At 41.1% G+C, this 19,101-nt stretch overlaps 1 long non-coding RNA gene across 1 annotated transcript; it reads left to right on the top strand.

The window, feature by feature from the left end:
* Positions 1-6,173: 6,173 nt before the first annotated feature.
* On the top strand, positions 6,174-17,570 carry LOC140626293 (uncharacterized). The gene is made up of 3 exons (XR_012025473.1): positions 6,174-6,434; positions 15,744-15,908; positions 16,970-17,570. It is a non-coding gene; the product is annotated as an uncharacterized lncRNA (long non-coding RNA).
* Positions 17,571-19,101: the final 1,531 nt, after the last annotated feature.

Below are 19,101 nucleotides of genomic sequence, written 5' to 3'. Positions count from 1 at the left end.
ATATCTTGTCATACACACCCTATGAGGCCAGCAAAATGCATGCTTAGGATCTCAAGTTATCAAGGTTTGACAGTAAGTCTTGGAGATACTTGGTACTCACTTATTTTATGGCATCACTTCTCTTTGTTTAAAACTTTGTAACCTGGGTACCTGTGTGGCTCAGCGGTTGAGCATCTATTTTTGGCTCAGGTCATGATCCCGGAGTCCTGGGATCGAGTCCCACATCAGGCTCCCCACAGGAAGCCTGCTTCTCCCTCCTTCTGTGTCTCTGCCTCTCTGTGTCTCTCATGAACAAATAAATTTAAAAAAAAAAAAAAAGGAAAATGAAATAAAAATTAAACTCTGTAATCTTAGGAACACCATCAGACAAACCCAAATTGAAGGACATTCTACAAGATACCTGACCTGTACTTTTCAAAACTGTCAAGGTCATGACATATAGAAGAACACTCAGTGACATGACAGCTAAATAAATGCACTGTGGTTCCCTGGCCTGGATTCAGAGAAACTTGTGAACTCTGTATGAAATCTGGAGTTCAGCATTATTATCTTAGTTTTGGCAAACATACTACCATGATGTAAGATGATAACCTTAGGAGAAACTGAGAATGGATCTCTGTACTATCTTTGTAACTTTTCTGTAAATCTAAAATTATCCCAAGATAAAAAGTTTATTTAAAAAGAAGACAGGGGCAGCCTGGGTGGCTCAGCAGTTTAGCACCGCCTTCGGCCCGGGGCGTGAACCTGGAGACCCGGGATTGAGTCCCACATCAGGCTCCCTGCATGGAGCCTGCTTCTCCCTCTGCCTGTGTCTCTGCCTCTGTGTGTGTGTGTGTGTCTCATGAATAAATAAATAAAATCTAAAAAATAAATAAAAATAAATAAAAAGAAGACATTAATCATTTCTTATTTTTATTCCAGCTGGGTGATGTATTTGAAAAGATGTTTCCTTCTGTAATCACTATTCTAGTTGTACATTTGGGAGGATCCTGTAGAGTATCCACCATACTCCGAAAGCAAATCCCCTTATCCAGGGAAGAATAGATCAGAATCTCAATAATCTAATGTGGTCATTATGATGCATGAAATGTGATGGAATCAGAGCAGAATGTGCTTAAGAAATCAGGCCCCAGAGTAGAAGGGACATTTGAAAGAACACAAATGTTCCTTATAGAAAAGGAAGATGAGTTCACATGTATCCCTCTGCGGAGGTAAGTTAATCAAACCTGCTACACGTACATAAAAATAACTGAAGGCAAATTTGGACATGGACACATACACACAGGGAGAACATCATATGAAGATGAAGACAGAGATCAGGGTGGTGCATCTACAAGACAAGAAACACCACCAGACCAGAAGCTGGGGAAAGGCATGGAACAGCCCCCCTACAGCCCTCAGAAGGAGTCAGCCCCTCTCCTGAACTGTAAGACCACAAATCTCTGTTCTTTAGGCCACCCAATTTGTGGTACTTTTGTTAGGGCAGCCCTAATAGACTATAACACCTATTCCCTAAAACTTGGCATAATGTCTTCACATTAGGAGAGATGGCCCACCTGGGTCTGCAGTGTGGAGCTGATTCAGACCTGCATATTCTTCAACTGCCTAGAGTAATCTGGAGGGGCAGGAGAGACCCTGTTATCTGGGGTACATTGTCACCCTCTGCAACATTCTAATCATTGGGCAGCATCGTTTTCTATTAATATTTCAGTTTCACAGAGAGGTCCTGGAATATAATCAATTATTCTCTTTCAGAGTGCTCTCTACCTGAAAAAGCACAATATTTTTATTGACACTGCAGTTTAAAGAATGTTCTGAAGTAAATCTACAGATCATTCTGGCTATTCAGATACGGAAATGGATAAACCAATAAGGATATAAAGATGCAGAGAGATGTTTTGGCAAGATCATACAGCAATCTGCCCGAGATTGGAATAGAATCAATGCCCCACTGCAATGCATGGTCAAAGATCCAAATGACCTCTAACAGTTGACCTAGTCAGTTCCTTGAGGCTATGGGCCAATGAGTAGAATCTTTATGCCTAGGAGATTGCTACTATCTTTCTTAGCCCAATAAAGCTAAGTTCCAGTCTCTCACAACTCAAAAAGGTATGCATATCCTTGTGGGTTACCCCAAAATTACCTACCAAAGACCCAAAATCATGCAAAGTGATAGAAACTCACTAGAATCTCAGACCTTCCAGCAGAGCAAATGGAATACATCCAGAACCAGACTTAACTCCTCCAAAGAAGTAAGGTAAAACTTTTCTCTATTGTTGGGTATGTATACCTCTCATCTTTCTCTTAGTACAGTCCCCGCCCACTCCATTCATGCTATAATATTAGAAGCAAAAGTGAAGCAGATCATCCAGAGAATTCTGAACTAAAGGGGTTCAGATGGGAGGGGAGTGTAATTAAAGCATTGTTGCACACTATTCCCCAAGAATGCTTGTCAGCACCACAAGCTGCTCAGCACACACATAACCCTTGGTTCCAAACCCAGACACCACCTCTTTTTCCAGCTAAGCTTCCCCGAGTCTCAGACTAGACATTCTCAACAGAGAGTGTAGCACAAAGCACATGTTTATGGTTACCTCACCATCTCTTGACCCCATCCCTTTCTCATTACCCACAGTGCTGGTGGCAGAGGCTCTCTTGGGCTATGGCAGAAGCAGCCTCCAATCCAGCCCCATCTGAGAGAGAGACAATGCAAGCCACAAAGATAAAATTTTAAACTTAGCAACTGCTTTTAAGAAAATGAAAAGAAACACATGAAATCAATTTTAATAATGTGTCCCATTTAACCCAATATATCAAAAATATCATTTCAATAGGTAATCAAGGTACAAAGTTATTAATGGACTTGGGTCTTCACATTTGGGTGTGTACTTTACACTTACAACCCTTTTTATTTGGACTAGCTGCTTTCTAAGAATGGCTGCCATATTGAATAACATCAGTCTAAGAGCTTCCAGTGATGTCATGGCTTCCAGTCTTGGGAAAGTGTACGATTTTAGAAGACAGACGTTTTCTCTTGCTCATCTTTTATCTTTTCTATGGAAACTATGAGAGAAGTTTCCAATAAATTCTTTTGTTCCAATAAATGCTAATTGAACCCAATTCCCTGCCTTTATATACCCAGTTGTCTGTCTGAAAGGACCTCTCTCCTTTCATTCCCTGTTTGCCTCAAGGTAACCTATTTTTTTCTAGTTGTTCTTCTCCAGTTCCAAAGGCAATTCTTTAGTTAACCAAACTGAAATAAAAATGGCCTCTTTGAAACTCCATGGAAGGTTTGTCCATTCTACTGCAATTGAACCTAGTACAGTGCCCTGAACTTGCTTAAGATCATCTCACCTCCTTTACAAGACTAACTTACTTTAAAAAGAGGAAATATGTTTTACATCTGTATATCCCATACTTAGCAAGCACAGGGCCTGGTATAAGGCTACTATGACATGGCAGCCTGACTTGCTTAAAGCGGATGGTCTAAGAAAGAATGAGGAAAGTGAACAAGACAAAAGCCACTGTGTCTTTTAGAACTTGATCTTGGAAGTAACACATCATCACTTTTGCTATGTTCTTCTGGTTACACAGATCACCCCTGTCCAGTATGGGAGGAGACTAACTGGGTTTAAGTACCGGAAGCTGGGAATCCTTGGGTCATCATGGAGGCTGTCAAGAAATGAGACACCCACTTCTAGACCTCGGAAACTGTGAACCTAGTCTGCGATGGCATATAAGTCATTGACCTGAAGATACTGTGCAGCTAGCAAAGTCAGGTCCTTCCCATTCTCTGCACACACATTTTCCTGCTGCCGATACTGAAGCTCAGTGTTTGTGCTCTTGAATTATTTCTTGTGCACATCAGTAGGCCTCCACGTGAGTCCATCTAGGTAAGCCAGGCCCCAAGTCTGGTAAGTCGGCAACCTCCACCAGCATAAATGGGCCCTGATATGGATAAATACAGTTCAGTTTACTGTGATGAATGGATTCATTTGTCAGGCTTTCTCAAATTTTTCAAGCTCTACTTCAAAGAGGAACCTATAAACGTCTAGGCTTTTTGCAGCTGAAAGCAATTAACCACACAGCAATTGTAAAGAAATGGAAAGGAGACAGTTGTTTCATAAGTTGAAGAAAAATACCAAAAATTGATCTGGATGTGGGCAACAAGGTTAGGTAATAGCAATACCAATAACATGAGTTCAAATGTGATTAAAACTCAATGTTGTTGCATGGAGTTAAAAGTCTTGATAGGCCAATATTGTGTGGATTTTCTGAAAGTTGAAAGAGTTTGGCCACCCTATTGATAAATTAAAAGGTATAAATAGGCATAATATCCACAGAGGATATCTGGCTCCCACGGGTCCCTATCGTGGACACGACTAGTTTGCTTCGTTTAATAAAACTGCACTGCGCTGGGAAAAAATGTTTGACTATGGACTGTAATAATATTTATATATATAAAAAACACGCATGCAAAAAAATTTTAAAGTATGAGATTAAAAAATAGAAATGTACAGCAAAAGTGACTACAGTTAATTGTAACACTGTATTGCATATTTGAAAGTTGCTAAGAGAATAAATCTTAAAAGCTCTCATCATAAGAAAAAAAAAACTATGTATGTAACTATATATGGTGCCGGATGTTAACTAGACTTATTGTAGTGGTCAATTTTCATTATATACTAATATCAAACCGTTATGTTGTACATCAGAAACTAATATAATGTTATATGTCAATTACACCTCAATACAATAGACTAAAATCAAATAGAAATTCTTTTTTTACTCCCATATCATCTTGTGAACCTCATTTTGGAGATTACAACTTTAGAATAAATTATCCATTACTCATTCCATTGGACTTGCCCATGGGACAGACATGGGCAGCTAGTAGAGTTAGGACAGAGTGAGTGGGGGAGCACTGTATTTATTCACCTATTCTCCCCTGTATCTATTCACACTTAGACATCCACACAGAAACTACTAAGGAGATTCACGGAAGAAAAAAATGAATTGAATTATAAGATCCCTGGGGTTTCTGGAATATAGACGTATGTGTAATGAACAGTAGTAGTCCCAGATGGTGGCTGGGTAGAAAGAGAGAGCAGTGGGTCCCTGAGAGGAAACTCACAATAGAGAGTCAGAGTGTCAGAGAATAGGGTGGATGCTGGGGTGGAGGCAGAAGTGTGAGCTGATAAAGCCAGACTACCTTGGGTCCGGGCAGTTTTACCATGAAACTCCCACTGATATAAAGTATAGCTGGCAGAGGGAATATTCCCTCTCTCACTGTAGAGAGACTTTTAGATGGATTATCAGAGATCTATCTACTGATTGTTGCTGGGGGTCACTGCATGATGGGAGTCCCTGCAGGTCTATTACGGCTTGAGCTAGAAGTCAGTGCTCAACCACATCAAAATAAGAGGTAGGTTACAACACAGAAAGGTCTGAGAACATCTGGCCCCAACTACTCCAGCATTGGACCTTGTCTCTCACCTTCCAAGGTGACTGACACTGGGACTAGAGGAGCTTCCCCTGTTCCTCTGCCTTTCAGAGAGGCAGAGCCTATTTTCACCAACAATGCTACCTCCAGCTGCACCAGCAGTGGGAGAAAGTTTCTAAGTGAGGAGTGACAGTCTAGTGGAAATTTCCAGCTTGGGGCTATTGTGTGGTCCTGGTTTGGCCAACAATGGATTCATAAATGACCAGAGCTGATATCTGGACACATTTGTGAATACCCTTAGGGATTCTAAGAAAAAAAATTGAGAGAATAATTCTGGAAGCAATTCAGTTTTCTGCAGCCAGGAAGGGTATTTTTACAACCCTGGTCTCACTTATGTGAGCAGGCAAGAGAGACTAAGATGTTCCTGTTAAATGCCGGAGACTATCCCACTAGTACCACTAGACAAAGTCTGAGGAGAGTGCCATAAAAATAGAACAACAAATTCTGGCCACCTCTTTCAGCAAGATATCCCTCTACTTGCTAAAATAAATAATGTAATGGCAACTAGTACAATAGCTTCCATTTTAGACATCACAAAAACATCTGTAGGGAAAATAAACAATCCCATGCCTTTGGCAAAAGAGCTAGACCAAGTAAGTGTGGAAACCAAGTAATCAGCTGCCGGTACGGAGGCGCTGACACACCCATTCTTCTCTTTCTACAGAAACCTCAGTAAAATACAAGCGAGAAAAAAGAAGTGGCTCAAATCCACATGGCCAAGGACACCTGGAGAGGAGATGACAGCAAAAACCAAGACCTGGAAGGTGAACTACAGCTGACTTAGCAGACCAGAGAGCTGAAACAGACCTGCAGCAGAGAGAGCCACAGACACTAGCTGTTTTCCCTAAGGAACCCTGGAAACCCAGCTGAGCTATTCAAGTTACAGGACCCCCAGAAGGCAAGGAAAACAGGAGGACTAGTTGGAAGACCTGTAAGTAGCATCTGGATCTCCAAAGTCTGTCTTCTACTTCATGCAGTCAGATGATTGACCCCCTCCCCTACCGCCCCCATTGCCTCTGAAGACCTGACCTTTAGAGAGGTTCAACACGATAGACTTTGGATTCCAAACAGCTGAGTGCAGAGTGAGAGCCTTAGTGCAAAGAGAAAAATTTAGGTGAAGTCTGCACCCTGAACAATGGGATCCCCAACTTTTTCTCCACTTTAGCTGGTAGAGGGTTGACAGTCAATGTAGCAGAGCAGAGTTGAGCTGTCCAATATGGTGGCAACTAGTCATAAGTGAATGAGTTTAAATTAAGTAAAATTAAATAAAGCTAAAAATCAGCTTTTTCAGGTGCCTGGATGGCTCAGTCAGTTGAACATCCGACTCTTGGTTTTGGCTCAAATGGTAATCTCAGGATTGTGACATCAAATCCACATCAGGCTCCACACTCAGCATGGAGTCTTCTTGAGATTCTCTCTCCCTCTCCCTCTGCCCCTTCCCCTACTTGCACTCTTTATCTCTCTTGAAAACAAAGAAATCCTTAAAAAATAATAACTTTTTCAATTGTACCAGCCACATTGCTAGTATCAAATAACCATATCTGATAGGTAGCTACCATATTGGACAGCACTGATACTGAATGTTTTCATCACCACACAAGGTTCTATGGAACAATACCCGACAGCCTGTCTTTTGAGAAAACAAAGCAGATTGAGAGAAAAACCTACAGAGGCTGACATTCATTGATCACCCAGAGTGAAACCCAACAGCTAACAAGCTCTACTCATGCACACAGAGCTTCTATCAGAAATGTAGCATCCCACTCTTAAACATAAGATGGCAACTCTGCATGACCATGTATCTGAGGAAAGTTTCAATTGTGAGAGATAAAAGGAGATTTCATGCATAATAAGTATGTTGCATCATGAAAGAAAGATAGGAAAGTATAAAAATATAATAGACAAAAACCTAAATGGATTAGGTGGTAAAGTCGCTTGGAAAGTACCCCCCACCAAAAAAAAAAGTTGAAAACAGAAGGGAAAACCTAAGATATTATATTTGTCCATGAGATTCATCTTTCAACTCAAAGGAGTTCCAAAAAAGAGAGAGAGAGAGAGAGAAAGAGACTTGAATAAAGGAGGAGGGATAAAGTTATCAAAGTCATAAAATGAGATTTCCTTGAACTTTCCAGATTGAAAAGAGCCGCTGAGTGTAGAGCACTGTGAATGAAATAAAACATATATCCAGGCACCTCATCATGAAATTTTTGAACGGAGATAAAGAGGAGACTTCCAAGTATTCCTGAGAGCAAACACAAGTCACATACAAAGGATCGGGTATCAGGATCACGCTGGTGTCATCAACAGAGATCCTGAAAGCTAAAAGGCAGAACATCTCTGAAAGTACTAAGGAAAAATGATTTTCCACCTAAAATCCTATACCCACGGATCAGGGTAGAATAGAGACATTTTTAACCACATGGTGCATCAAAAAGTTACTTCTGCCATTAGTCAGCATGGGCAGGAAACAGGGCTCGCTGAAATTAAGGAGAGTTTTAAGTATTTATAAAAGTATGGCCAGGGTGAAGAGAATGCAACCAGAAAGGATGAGGTACCCTGACATTGGCAGGAACAGGGAGCCTTTACATTGCTAAGTGCAAAAGGCATATAGGGAGGGTGTGGTTCCTGAACCTAGAGGTAGAGCTGCAGCGCTAGAAAATAGCCATTTCACTGAAGCTGGGGCCATCACCCACTCACAGCTCCATGAGGAATGAGCTAGGCAACAAACACCCTCAGTTGTGTCATGAGGACACCTACGCAACCTGTAGAAAGGCCCCAACAGAGAAGAACCGAGGCCTCTGGCCAACAACCAACACCAACTGGCCATCCATGTGAACGATCTTGAAATCAGATCGTTCAGCTCCAGAACCCCCAAATGCCTGACTCACAAAAACTGTAAGATAATGAATATTTATTACATTGTGGCACTAACTTCTACAGTAATTTGTTATGCAATAATAGATACCAGGTACATAATTAAGAGGATGAGAAGAGGGAGAGAGAGAGAGAGAGAGAGAGAGAGAGAGAGAGACAGAGAGAGAGAGAGTGTGTGTGTGTGTGTGTGTGTAGTGAGTGGAAGGTAAGAAGCTAAATAATTAGTTTTCATAGAAGAGAGTCCATAGAGTATAGAAAATTGAAAATAATGAAACAGAGACATAAACATATTACTTGAACTAGAGAAGAAACATCTGAAAAAGTGGAAAGTGTTTGCCTTGGGGTATCAAGAATTGAGACTGGGCAGTGGTTGAGTCTTATCTACAGGGGTAAGAGTCATATTTAAATTTTAAACTATATACATACCAGTGTTTTATAAAATAGATTGTTTTTAAAAAGCAACTTCCATAGACCTCCCCATTAGATCCAATGAGAGACCATCTTGTTGAGAGGAGCTTACAAGAGTAAGCTCCTAGCTCTCTGACTCAGCAAGAAGAGTAGCAAGAGAGAATATTCGAGATGAAGATCCAGAGATCTGAGGTGGAAATACTCAGGGAGTACGACAGCCAGTCATAGCTGGATAACACATCCAAATCAAGTAATGAGACCCAAGAGACCCATAGCAACATGGAGAATAATATGGAGCTTGAAATAAGAGAAGAGGCCTCCAGAGACACCTGGGTGAACCCTTTCTGTTCAGGTCATAAACTCAGGGTCGTGAGATCAAGCCCCACATTGAGCCCTCCATCATGTTCTGTGCTCAGTAAAGAGTCTGCTTCCTCCTCTCCCCTGCCCTCTCCTCGCTCATGCACTCATATTCTCTCTCTCTCAGAAATAAACAAATCTTTAAAATGAAAATTAAGAAAAAGAAGGTAATAAGGCCTCCAGGTCGACATGAAGGACACTGGCCATGAAGAGGACCAGGAGATGTTAGACTAAGGATCAAAATCCCTCTGGGACCCTGGAGAAGATGTTAATCCCAATGAGGCAGAATTGAACAACCTCAACTATGGGCTATTTTAAGGAGAAGGACACTGGAGAAATACTTAATGGCTTCCCATACACTTATTGGACATCTAACATGACTAATGACAAGCCTACAAAGTGGCTCTTGTACTTCTGCATCACTGCATTACCAGCTGTACAATAGATGGTGTAAATGCACTTCCCTGGCTAAAGTCCCTGTGCTGAACACATTACTCTCAGAAATTCACATTCAAATGAAAATCATCAACATCATCATGATTCTGATAATTTAATGTTCCATTTACTATAGTCTTGACATGTCATTTTATAGTGGGCATGTATTTTTTTAAGTGGGCATGTATTTTAAATTGTTGAAATTGCATTGTTGGGATTGACTGCTAAATGTCTAGAAGCATTGTCTTCTGAATCAATGCCAAATTCCCATTAAATGAATCACCAGCACCATAAGATTTTTAGTGTCTTACATGTGTAATCCTCCACGATTGCCAAAATGATGATGATTATTATCATAATCTGCTCTAAATCGTGTGTCTTTTCAGAGCAGCTTCTCCCATGAGAAGCTCATGTTGGTCTGCTGGCAGCAGCTCCTACAACCCTCCGCCCCATATCATGAAGGGATTCCTTAGCTGGAAAAAGAGTATAACACTACTGAGGCTTTGGAGACTTATGGTTTCAGTCGGGTGGCCTCATCATTTACAACTGCCCAAGGAAGTGCAGACAGGAGAACAGGAAAAGGCCACCCATATTGAAGGGAGCGCAAATCTTAGGGTTGATATTCCTTGTTAGCCTCACAAAGCTCTTGGCTTTCACTTGACATGTTTTCAGACTCTGATCATACTTGAATCATTTTTCCCTCTCTCTTGCCTCATTTAAATCCTATCTTCCCAACCCGTATATGATGCTTAGTCCCTAACCTTGCCTCTCAGATCTGGCTGCCCCTTCTCCTGATCCTCTGGCCTTACTTTCTTCTTTTTTGCCTCTTTCCAGCTATGTTTGTGCTTTTCTGGCACTAAATCATCAAAGTGCATTGAACTATATAAATATGATAAGAACATTTGGATGCCTTCTTCCCGTACTGCCACACCCATATGCAGGTCTCCACTGAATCCAAGAATTCCTTAATTTCATTGCTCAAGACAGCATAGTAAGCCACTTCCAAGCAGTTACTTGCCCCTGTGAGGCTGACTCAACCCACTCCCCTCTTGCTGTATTTGCAAGGATCCACTAGGTGGTTTTTAAACACAAAAATACAAAAATAAAAATAAAAAAATTCTCCCTAAAGGCCCTGGGTTAATAATAAGGATAAAAGTGTAAATTTATCACTGGAGAATTAAGTGTCTTTCAATAGTAAAGCCCCCAACTCAAGCTATAAAATATTTCTTTATCGCTAGTGTAGACAAAGAGCCAGGCTCTGGGCAATAACCCATCAACAAGCGCAGGGACAGAGCTTGGTGGTTCCTGCCCATGGGGCGCTACGTGAATGCAAGAAGAGACCCAGAGAGGCAACAGTCAATTAAATCAGTCATCACAACTCGCTCTAAAGGACTTAAGAAAAATTGAACATCTACCAGTAACCAAGCACAGACCACACGCTTAGGCTGATGATGCATCACATGAAAGAAATGATCCTTATCACATGGCTAAGGAAGAATCGGAAGACATGGGAAGATTCAGTGAGCTCCACCTTCTGAGGACAAAATACCTTTGAGGCTCCCCCTTTCAGGATCCCTGCAAACTGTATACAAGGGATCTAGACAATAAGGACTTTGTAATGCAGAGCCATTTATGGCTTCTTCATCTTTGCTATTTTTCTCCTGTTCTGTTTTCCCTTTGTGATCCTCACTAAAAGCCTTAATACAGAAAGGTCTTTGGTGTTTGTCTTCAGAGAGTATTAAGGGGACAAACTCTGAAGGACGGTGGCAGCTTCTGAAGGGAAGGAAAGCGGATTGATTTCCCAGAGGCTGCTGCAGAAGGAGGAGAGACTGAAATAGGCTTTCAGGAGAAACCCCGGAGCTGCCACAGAAAATACATGAAGTTCCACCAGCGCTGGCCACCAAACACGTGGTGCCACATGTCTTCACAATAGGCTCTAAGACTGCAAAGGGCCCTTAGAGCTTCGAATCCTGCTCTGTCATAGGTCTAGCTTTACTCCTCCAAGTCTCAGTTTCCCTAGAGACCCACCTGGTTCTCCAACAATACCATGCATCCCGAGTGCCCAAGCACATCCAGTTATTTGCAGCTCCTCAGAGAAATTCCTCTCTCCCACCACCTTGCCCTGGTGAATGCTATAGTGGAGCCAGAATCCAGGTCCGGTTGATGGCACAGCCTGAGCCCTTAATCACTCTGTTACAGTGCCAGGCTCATCAGTGACCGCCAACACACATAGAACAACTCATATGGGCTCCTTCTCTGAAACCTGGACACACGTCTCCTACATACACAGAACTCAAATCTGCAACAGCAAATTGCAGGCCAGTTTTCCAAAGGACCAGAAACTGCTCCCAACATCTTGAGGAGAAGCTGATAATTGTGCACAGAAGCTCCTGCTCTCACACACACAATTACCCAGTTTTCACATGCAAATATCCATCTGCACATGGTTTCTTTGGTCAATGCCAATTTCATAGGTGCAATCCAGGTGCCCAAATTTGAGAACTTGGCATAGAGAGGTGTACTCAAGCTCTGTGTCAGTTATGGACTAGGATCATTATTATAATTAGTCCCAATGGTTACGTCTGTCACTCATAACAATGGTGGATGATTCTGTTTCACTCCCTCATCTCTTTACCCCCTCCCCCCACTCACCCCTCTGATAAGAAAGCCAGCCACATCTTGCTTAACTGTCCTCCCCACCCCCACACTGTCTTCTAAAATGAAAAGCCCAGATGTGGGTGACCCATCTGTAGTGTGTGTCACGTTTTTAGCATCTTCTTTATTTAGAGCAGGGGAGAAAGGGACTCATTAGACAGGAAGTCCACAATGAAATTAGGAAACATTTGATCAGACCATTGTCCCAACACAATACGGGCAATGAGGGAAATGCTGGAGTTGGCTGCAAACCCCAAATGTGTTACAGCCTCCATGGCTTGCTTATCACTCATTTCCCTGTGCTGACCACAAAAGGGAGCCCAACAGCTCTCTAGGTAGGATCCCAGCTTCTAAAAGTAGGGCTGTCATTAGGGCAGACAAATTCTCCCTCTTTCTTTTTTGAAGACTTTCTATTTTTAGAGCAATTTTAGGTTTACAGAAAAATTGAGAAGGAGGTATGGATGTTTCCCATCTACCCTTTGCCCCTACACATGCACAGCCTCCCCAGTTACCAAACTCCCCCCACTCCCCAGAATGGTGGATTTATTACCACTGATGAACCTACACTGGCATGTCATCATGGCCATAGTCCAGATATCTATCACTTACATTACAGTTCACTCTTAGTGGTTTAGACAAAATGTAATGATACCTACCCACCATTATAGTATCATACAGAGTATAGTCACTGCCCTAAACATCCTCTGTGCCCCACCTATTCATCCCTTCCTCCCCAACCCCCTGGCAACCACTGATGTTTTTACTTTATATGTTACTTTTCTCATAATGTCATAGACTTGGAATTGTACAGTATGTGGCCTTTTCAGACTGGCTTCTTGCACTTGGTAATACGCAATTTAAGTTTCCTCCATGTCTTTTCATGGCTTGAGAGCCCATTTCTTTTTAGTGCTGAATAATGTTCCATTGTCTGGATGGACCACAGTTTATTTGGCAAAATGTTCTTTTCCCTTGTGGCCTCACCCTGTCACAGCCACTGGGGCATCTGAAGTCTCTGGGAGTTAGGACACCTTAGGCCTTCACAAGCTTCAATCCAGCCTAGGAGCCAGTGGTGGGGATGAACAATTCCCCTCAAAGCATCTGGCTTGGTAGCAGGCTTTTACTTTAGCTTCCTAGCATATGAAGGGCAGAGGTTTGCTGCCAGGGACCTATGCCAAGGACTTGATGCATGAAAGCCATTCTTACATCTCAGTTCCATTTCTGGTGTCTCAACTCTTACTAAGCAGAACAGAAGGTCAAGTATATACACACTCCAAAACAGAGACACTAACGGTATATTCAGGCTCTGGGGAAACTATTTGGCTATCCGAATGTCCAGTCACATCTCCAAATACTTAATCCACATTGCATCAGAATCAATCTAATACTACACGTAAGCGGAAATGAAAGCACAAAGAGGTGATGTCTTATTTAAAAGAGAAAAAGACTGAATTTCATAGAATAAAGATGGGCTCTCGCATTGATTTGGTCACTACCTTTAGGCTTTAAGAACCCTTAACCTCACCTGTAACAGAGTTGGGAGAGGTTGTCTTACCTCTCTGAAGGTCACTGTGAAAGTACAACATGAAGGTAGTTACTGAAGCAATCAGGAAAACTAAAACATCGTATCAAAGTGAAGTGTTTAGTTTTATTACCAACCAGCCACACAGCAAATTTTCTGCCATTTGTGATATTAGAATTCATTCCTCATCTGGTGCTAAATCCATTGCTTCTTCATCTGTTTAAGTGGCATACAAGATTTGCCATCTCAAAAGGCATGGAAAATTCATTTCTTGGTCTAAGTTACAGAGCACAGCATTTAGGATCAAGCGCAGGAACTTGAATAGGAGCAGTTGATTCAATCCGTGCCAGCATTAACTGATCTAAGCTCAGCACCTGGCACATAGTGGGCATTCAACATACACCTGTGAATCAACTAATGAATGAAAAATCTGTATGTAAAGTGTCATGAAAAATATAAACAGGGACGCCTGGGTGGCTCAGTGGTTGAGCATCTGCCTTTGACTCAGGGTGTGATCCCGGAGTCCTGGGATCGAGTCCTACATTGGGCTTCCTGCATGGAGCCTGCTTATCCCTCTGCCTATGTCTCTGCCTCTCTTTCTCTTTGTGTCTCTCATGAATAAATAAAAAAAAACCTTTAAGTATATATATATATATATATAAACAAATTTACTGAACACTCAGTGACTATCTCATGTGTACATACCTCTGCTGCTTACCTAACACACAAGATTAATCAGAACTCCTCTGTCCTAAATCAGTTCTCCAACAACTTTCCCTGGAGAACTTTGGTGAGCAACCAAAGGGGAAAAAAAAACAAGAAACATCATAGTCCTATTTAATCTCCTTTAATTCACAATCCCAACAAGTGTGTCTCCCACTAACCATCAATTAAAGAAGAGAGAGGATAAAATACAGAAGCATACAGGAAACAGTGAGCAGCAGTGACTATTGACAGTAGAGCAGCGAAAGGAGGGACAGGAAAATTAGAAGCAACTTTATAAAAATCATGAACTTGAGGTAAAGATGCCCATACATTTCCACAAACCTTGGAAAATTGATATATTGATATATTTTGGGTTTTTTGAAAACACTGTAATATACAAGTCCAAGTTTCTTACATGATTGCATTGATAATTAATTCAATTATTGCATTAATTAATGATAACATTGAAACTAACTTAACCCTTTCTTAACTCACCTTGCATTATTTAAAAGGCAGGAAATGCCTGTGATAAATTTCAGTGAAGCTTTATATTAGAGCATGCATGAAGGGTAGTTCATCATAAAAGTTTCTTTTTGTTTTCCACTACCCCTTCAAATCTGTGCTGTGGGATAATGGTTTCACTGTTCCTGGATGAAACTTCAGGAATCTCCATAGCTTTTGTGGTTCTCATAGGTAGTATCTTACAGTCCTGGGCCAGGGACCAGTTCCTTGTGCCTTCTACCTGAAGATGACACTTATCAACCTTGAGTGGTCTCACTGAAGTTCTTCCTTGCTTTGGGAGCATTGGTTGCCTTACTTTAAAATCCTTCTTATAAGATCCCCTTTGACTTAGCCACAGCCTGGGTGAAGGACCCAAGATGAAGTGCACAGAACTTGTGCAATAATTCTGTAGATACTTTCTCTCAACACTTGGATCGCGGCCCTGTCTCACATCTCACTTTGCTATCTGATATCTGTGATATCTTGTTGCCTTGGTCCAAATTTCCAATTTAACTTTTGATTACATTGGAAACCTTCCATATAGAATAATATACACTGGGGAGGAGAATGAAGTCTTGACCAGGATAGTCATTCAGCATGCAGAATTACTCATGTACTGAAGGGTTTGGATAGCTCTTTTATTTTTCCTATATTTGGAAACATCCGAATTTTTCATGAAACGTTTCCAATTTAAATCCAGCTGTGTGAGATCATGTAAGTAGCCAAAAGATGGAAAAGTAAAATTCAGAATAGCAAAAGAGCCCTGTTTTTGCTATCATTATTTAGATGCAATGTGACCACACATGGAACTGTACATCAGAAAATCGGATCCAAGTCCAGATTTGGATGCTGAATTTTTCTATGCCTGGAAGAAGCTACTTATGCCTCTGAACTCAATTTCTCCATAACCAATAAGGAAATTTATATACTACATCCTGAGAATCTAATAATGTAAGTATTTTTCCCTCTTGTGAAAAACTCATATTTTATTTGGAATATAAGCAATTTTAAAATGCAATTTATGCCAAAGAACTTGTATTGGTTTTACAATATGTCCACAAAATTCTTTGATACTCCTTCCTTTGAAAAGTAGATTCTAATTTTATTTCCCTTAAGTGTAAGCTGTAATTAGTGACTTACTTCTAACAAATAGAATGTGGACACAGTGACATTGTATGACCTCCAAAATTAAGACATAAATGGCACTGTGGCTTCTTCCTTACTCTCTCTTAAATAATTCTTTCTGGGAGAAGCCAGCCGTCATGTCAGGAGGACACTCAGGCAGTCTTATGGAAAAGTTCACATGGTGGGAACCTCAGGCTTCCTCTTAATAGTACGTGAGGATGCCATCTTGGAAACAGACCCTCCATCCCCAGTTAAGCCTTCACATGTAGACACTTCAGTAGACTGCATGACTACAATCTCATCAGAGACTCCAAGCCAGAACCACTCAGCTCAGCCAACCCCATATTTCTGACCCACAAGGACTGTGAGTTAATAAATGTCCATTGTTTTAACCCAGTAGGTTTTAGAGTAATTTGTTGCACAACAATAGGGAACCAACAGAATTGACTAGATTTTCTATTTTGTCTGTTCTAAGAATCACCAATATTCATGAGATCAGATCTCAAAAAAACAAAAATGGAAAACAGAAAACTCACAAATCTCACTTTTTGAATGGAAAGGATAGCATTTCCAGATTTTTATCATTGAGATAAATTATTTGTACCATTAGTATAATTAAGACACAATTCTCAAATCTGGCCCCTTTAAATTAAGAGCTCATAGAAGGTGCTAGGTATACTCCACAAATTTACATGGAAGTTAAAATTATTTTAAATGAGTGGTAAAAGTATAGATATTCACTACTCTAAACTGTGCTATGTACAGGACTGACAATGAAACCTTACCAATGCATCTGAAGCTACTTCTAGACATGTTTTGTGTTGGCTTCTTTTTATAAGGCTGTCAATTTACTTTCTTTCTTTCTTTCTTTCTTTTTTTTTTTTTAGTAGGCTCCACTCCCAGCTTGGAGCCCAAGACAGAGCTTGAATTCACAACCCTGAGATCAAGACCTGAGTGGAGATCAAGAGTCAGATGCTTAACCAACTGAGCCACCCTAGTGCCCCTGTAACTTGTTTTTTAAGAAGGAAAGCAGATACAGGCTTATTATGAAGATAAAATTAACTTTTTGTGAGGATGAGATCAAAATTGCACTTAAAGCACTAAATGTTTACACAGCACACAGAACAGTGTCACCATATATCTGTGAGGAGTTTAGGATTACTTAGTCGTATCGCATTTAATCATGCCAACAATCCTGAGGAGCAGGAACTATTTTTCTCATTTTGCATATGTGATGGGGCAAAACCTACTCATGTGAAAATCGTCTATGACTTACCTCCTCTCCAGACCTCCAAAGAAAACCCTCTATGTGTGAGCTCAGTTTCTCCCTTGTTTCCCCCTCCTAAAGATGTAGAATCCTTTCTGAAAGGAGGCACAAACAGAAGTGCTGAGGATAGACAAGCTGGGATGAATGAAAGTTTCACCAGCAACAATTAAGAGAGTGTAAGACAAGTCCTCGGGAGTCAGGATGTTGAGGACAGAGCGACATTGGGGCAACTGTGGGGTGGGAGGGAAGAGAGATTTTGTTTTTAATTTAAATCAATTTAATTAAAATTTAGCATATTATTATTTTCAAGAGTAGAATTTAGTGATTCATCAGTTGCATATAACACCCAGTGCTCTTTACAGCATGTGCCTCCTTAATGTCCATCACCCAGTTACCCTGTCCCCCCTCTCTCCTCCCTTCCAGTAACCCCCAGTTCGTTTCCTAGAGTTAAGAGTTTCTTGTGGTTTATCGCCCTCTCTGATTTAATCTTATTTTGTTTTTCCTTCCAAAAGGAAAAGAGATTTTAATGATTTTATGGAGAATGTATTTGCATCTCCTTTAACTTCAGTTGAGGTATGTGAGAAATTCATAGAATTTGTTTTCATTGTTTTTGCCGGTTGAACTCCTTCTTCAACACATCACTTTAAAACTCCTGGGTTGGGATCCCTGGGTGGCGCAGTGGTTTGGCGCCTGCCTTTGGCCCGGGGCGCGATCCTGGAGACCCGGGATCGAATCCCACGTCGGGCTCCCTGCATGGAGCCTGCTTCTCCCTCTGCCTATGTCTCTGCCTTTCTGTCTCTCTCTGTGTGACTATCATGAATAAATAAATAAAATCTTAAAAAAATAAAATAAAAAATAAAACTCCTGGGTTATAAGATGGCATATTTAAGAATGTTCAGGTGCAGAGAGTATAAATGATCTTCCCGAGATTCCGGATCTTCTACTTGAATCAAGTGTTTTTTCCACTTTGTCATTTGGCCTTCTTGTTCATTCACTCATGCAACAAATTGTAGCTGATCACAAAATAGACCAGGTACTATCTTAGGCCTTGAAGAAATAACTTAGCTGGAAGCTGCAGAATCTGTCATTTTGAAACTCTGCAGAAGACCTAAATCCAGTCACCTTTGGTCTGATTTTTCCCGTGTTTGGCATAAACCACCTGGGTGGACCTTTAATTACCCAAATGCAAAGCAAACACCCACCTGTTACTCAGAGCTAAAGCTGGGAAATGACAGTAATACCATGTTGTAGAATGAGAACAAAAGCCTTGTCTAATTGTAAATTTTTCCCTATGGTAGAGCCAAAGCTTTTGTTGATTGGTGTCTTTTGTTGTCATTCTTTTTATTTTTTAAGAGACTGAGTGGCAGGAATATGCCTTTTCTCTACATGGACCTGCTGTACCCTGTGCCAGGAAACCTTTGTTTCTCTTGAGGAGAGGAGGACAGTCAGGCATGATCCTCACGTTGGGATAAAAGAAGGTGCCCAACTGAAAAAAGCTCTTTGCAGTTCAGGCTGTACTAGGATGTGAGTGTCCTCCTACACATTGTGTTATTTCAAACCAGGAAAACACACACACACACACACACACACACACACACACACCTTGGGAAATTCATCAGTGTTAGAATACAGTGTCCCATTGGGCTAGCCCTGTTGGGGCTATTCCCACTGCCTTAGAACACAAAATGAGAGCCTGGGAAGTAGCCCCAGGCCTGGATAAAGAGGAAAACAATAACTATTTCTCTGTCTTCT

The sequence above is a fragment of the Canis lupus genome, chromosome 37, assembly GCF_048164855.1.
Source record: "Canis lupus baileyi chromosome 37, mCanLup2.hap1, whole genome shotgun sequence".
NCBI lineage: Eukaryota > Metazoa > Chordata > Mammalia > Carnivora > Canidae > Canis > Canis lupus.
The sequence above is the reverse complement of the archived record's forward strand: the minus strand, read 5'-3'. Positions and strand labels throughout refer to the sequence as shown.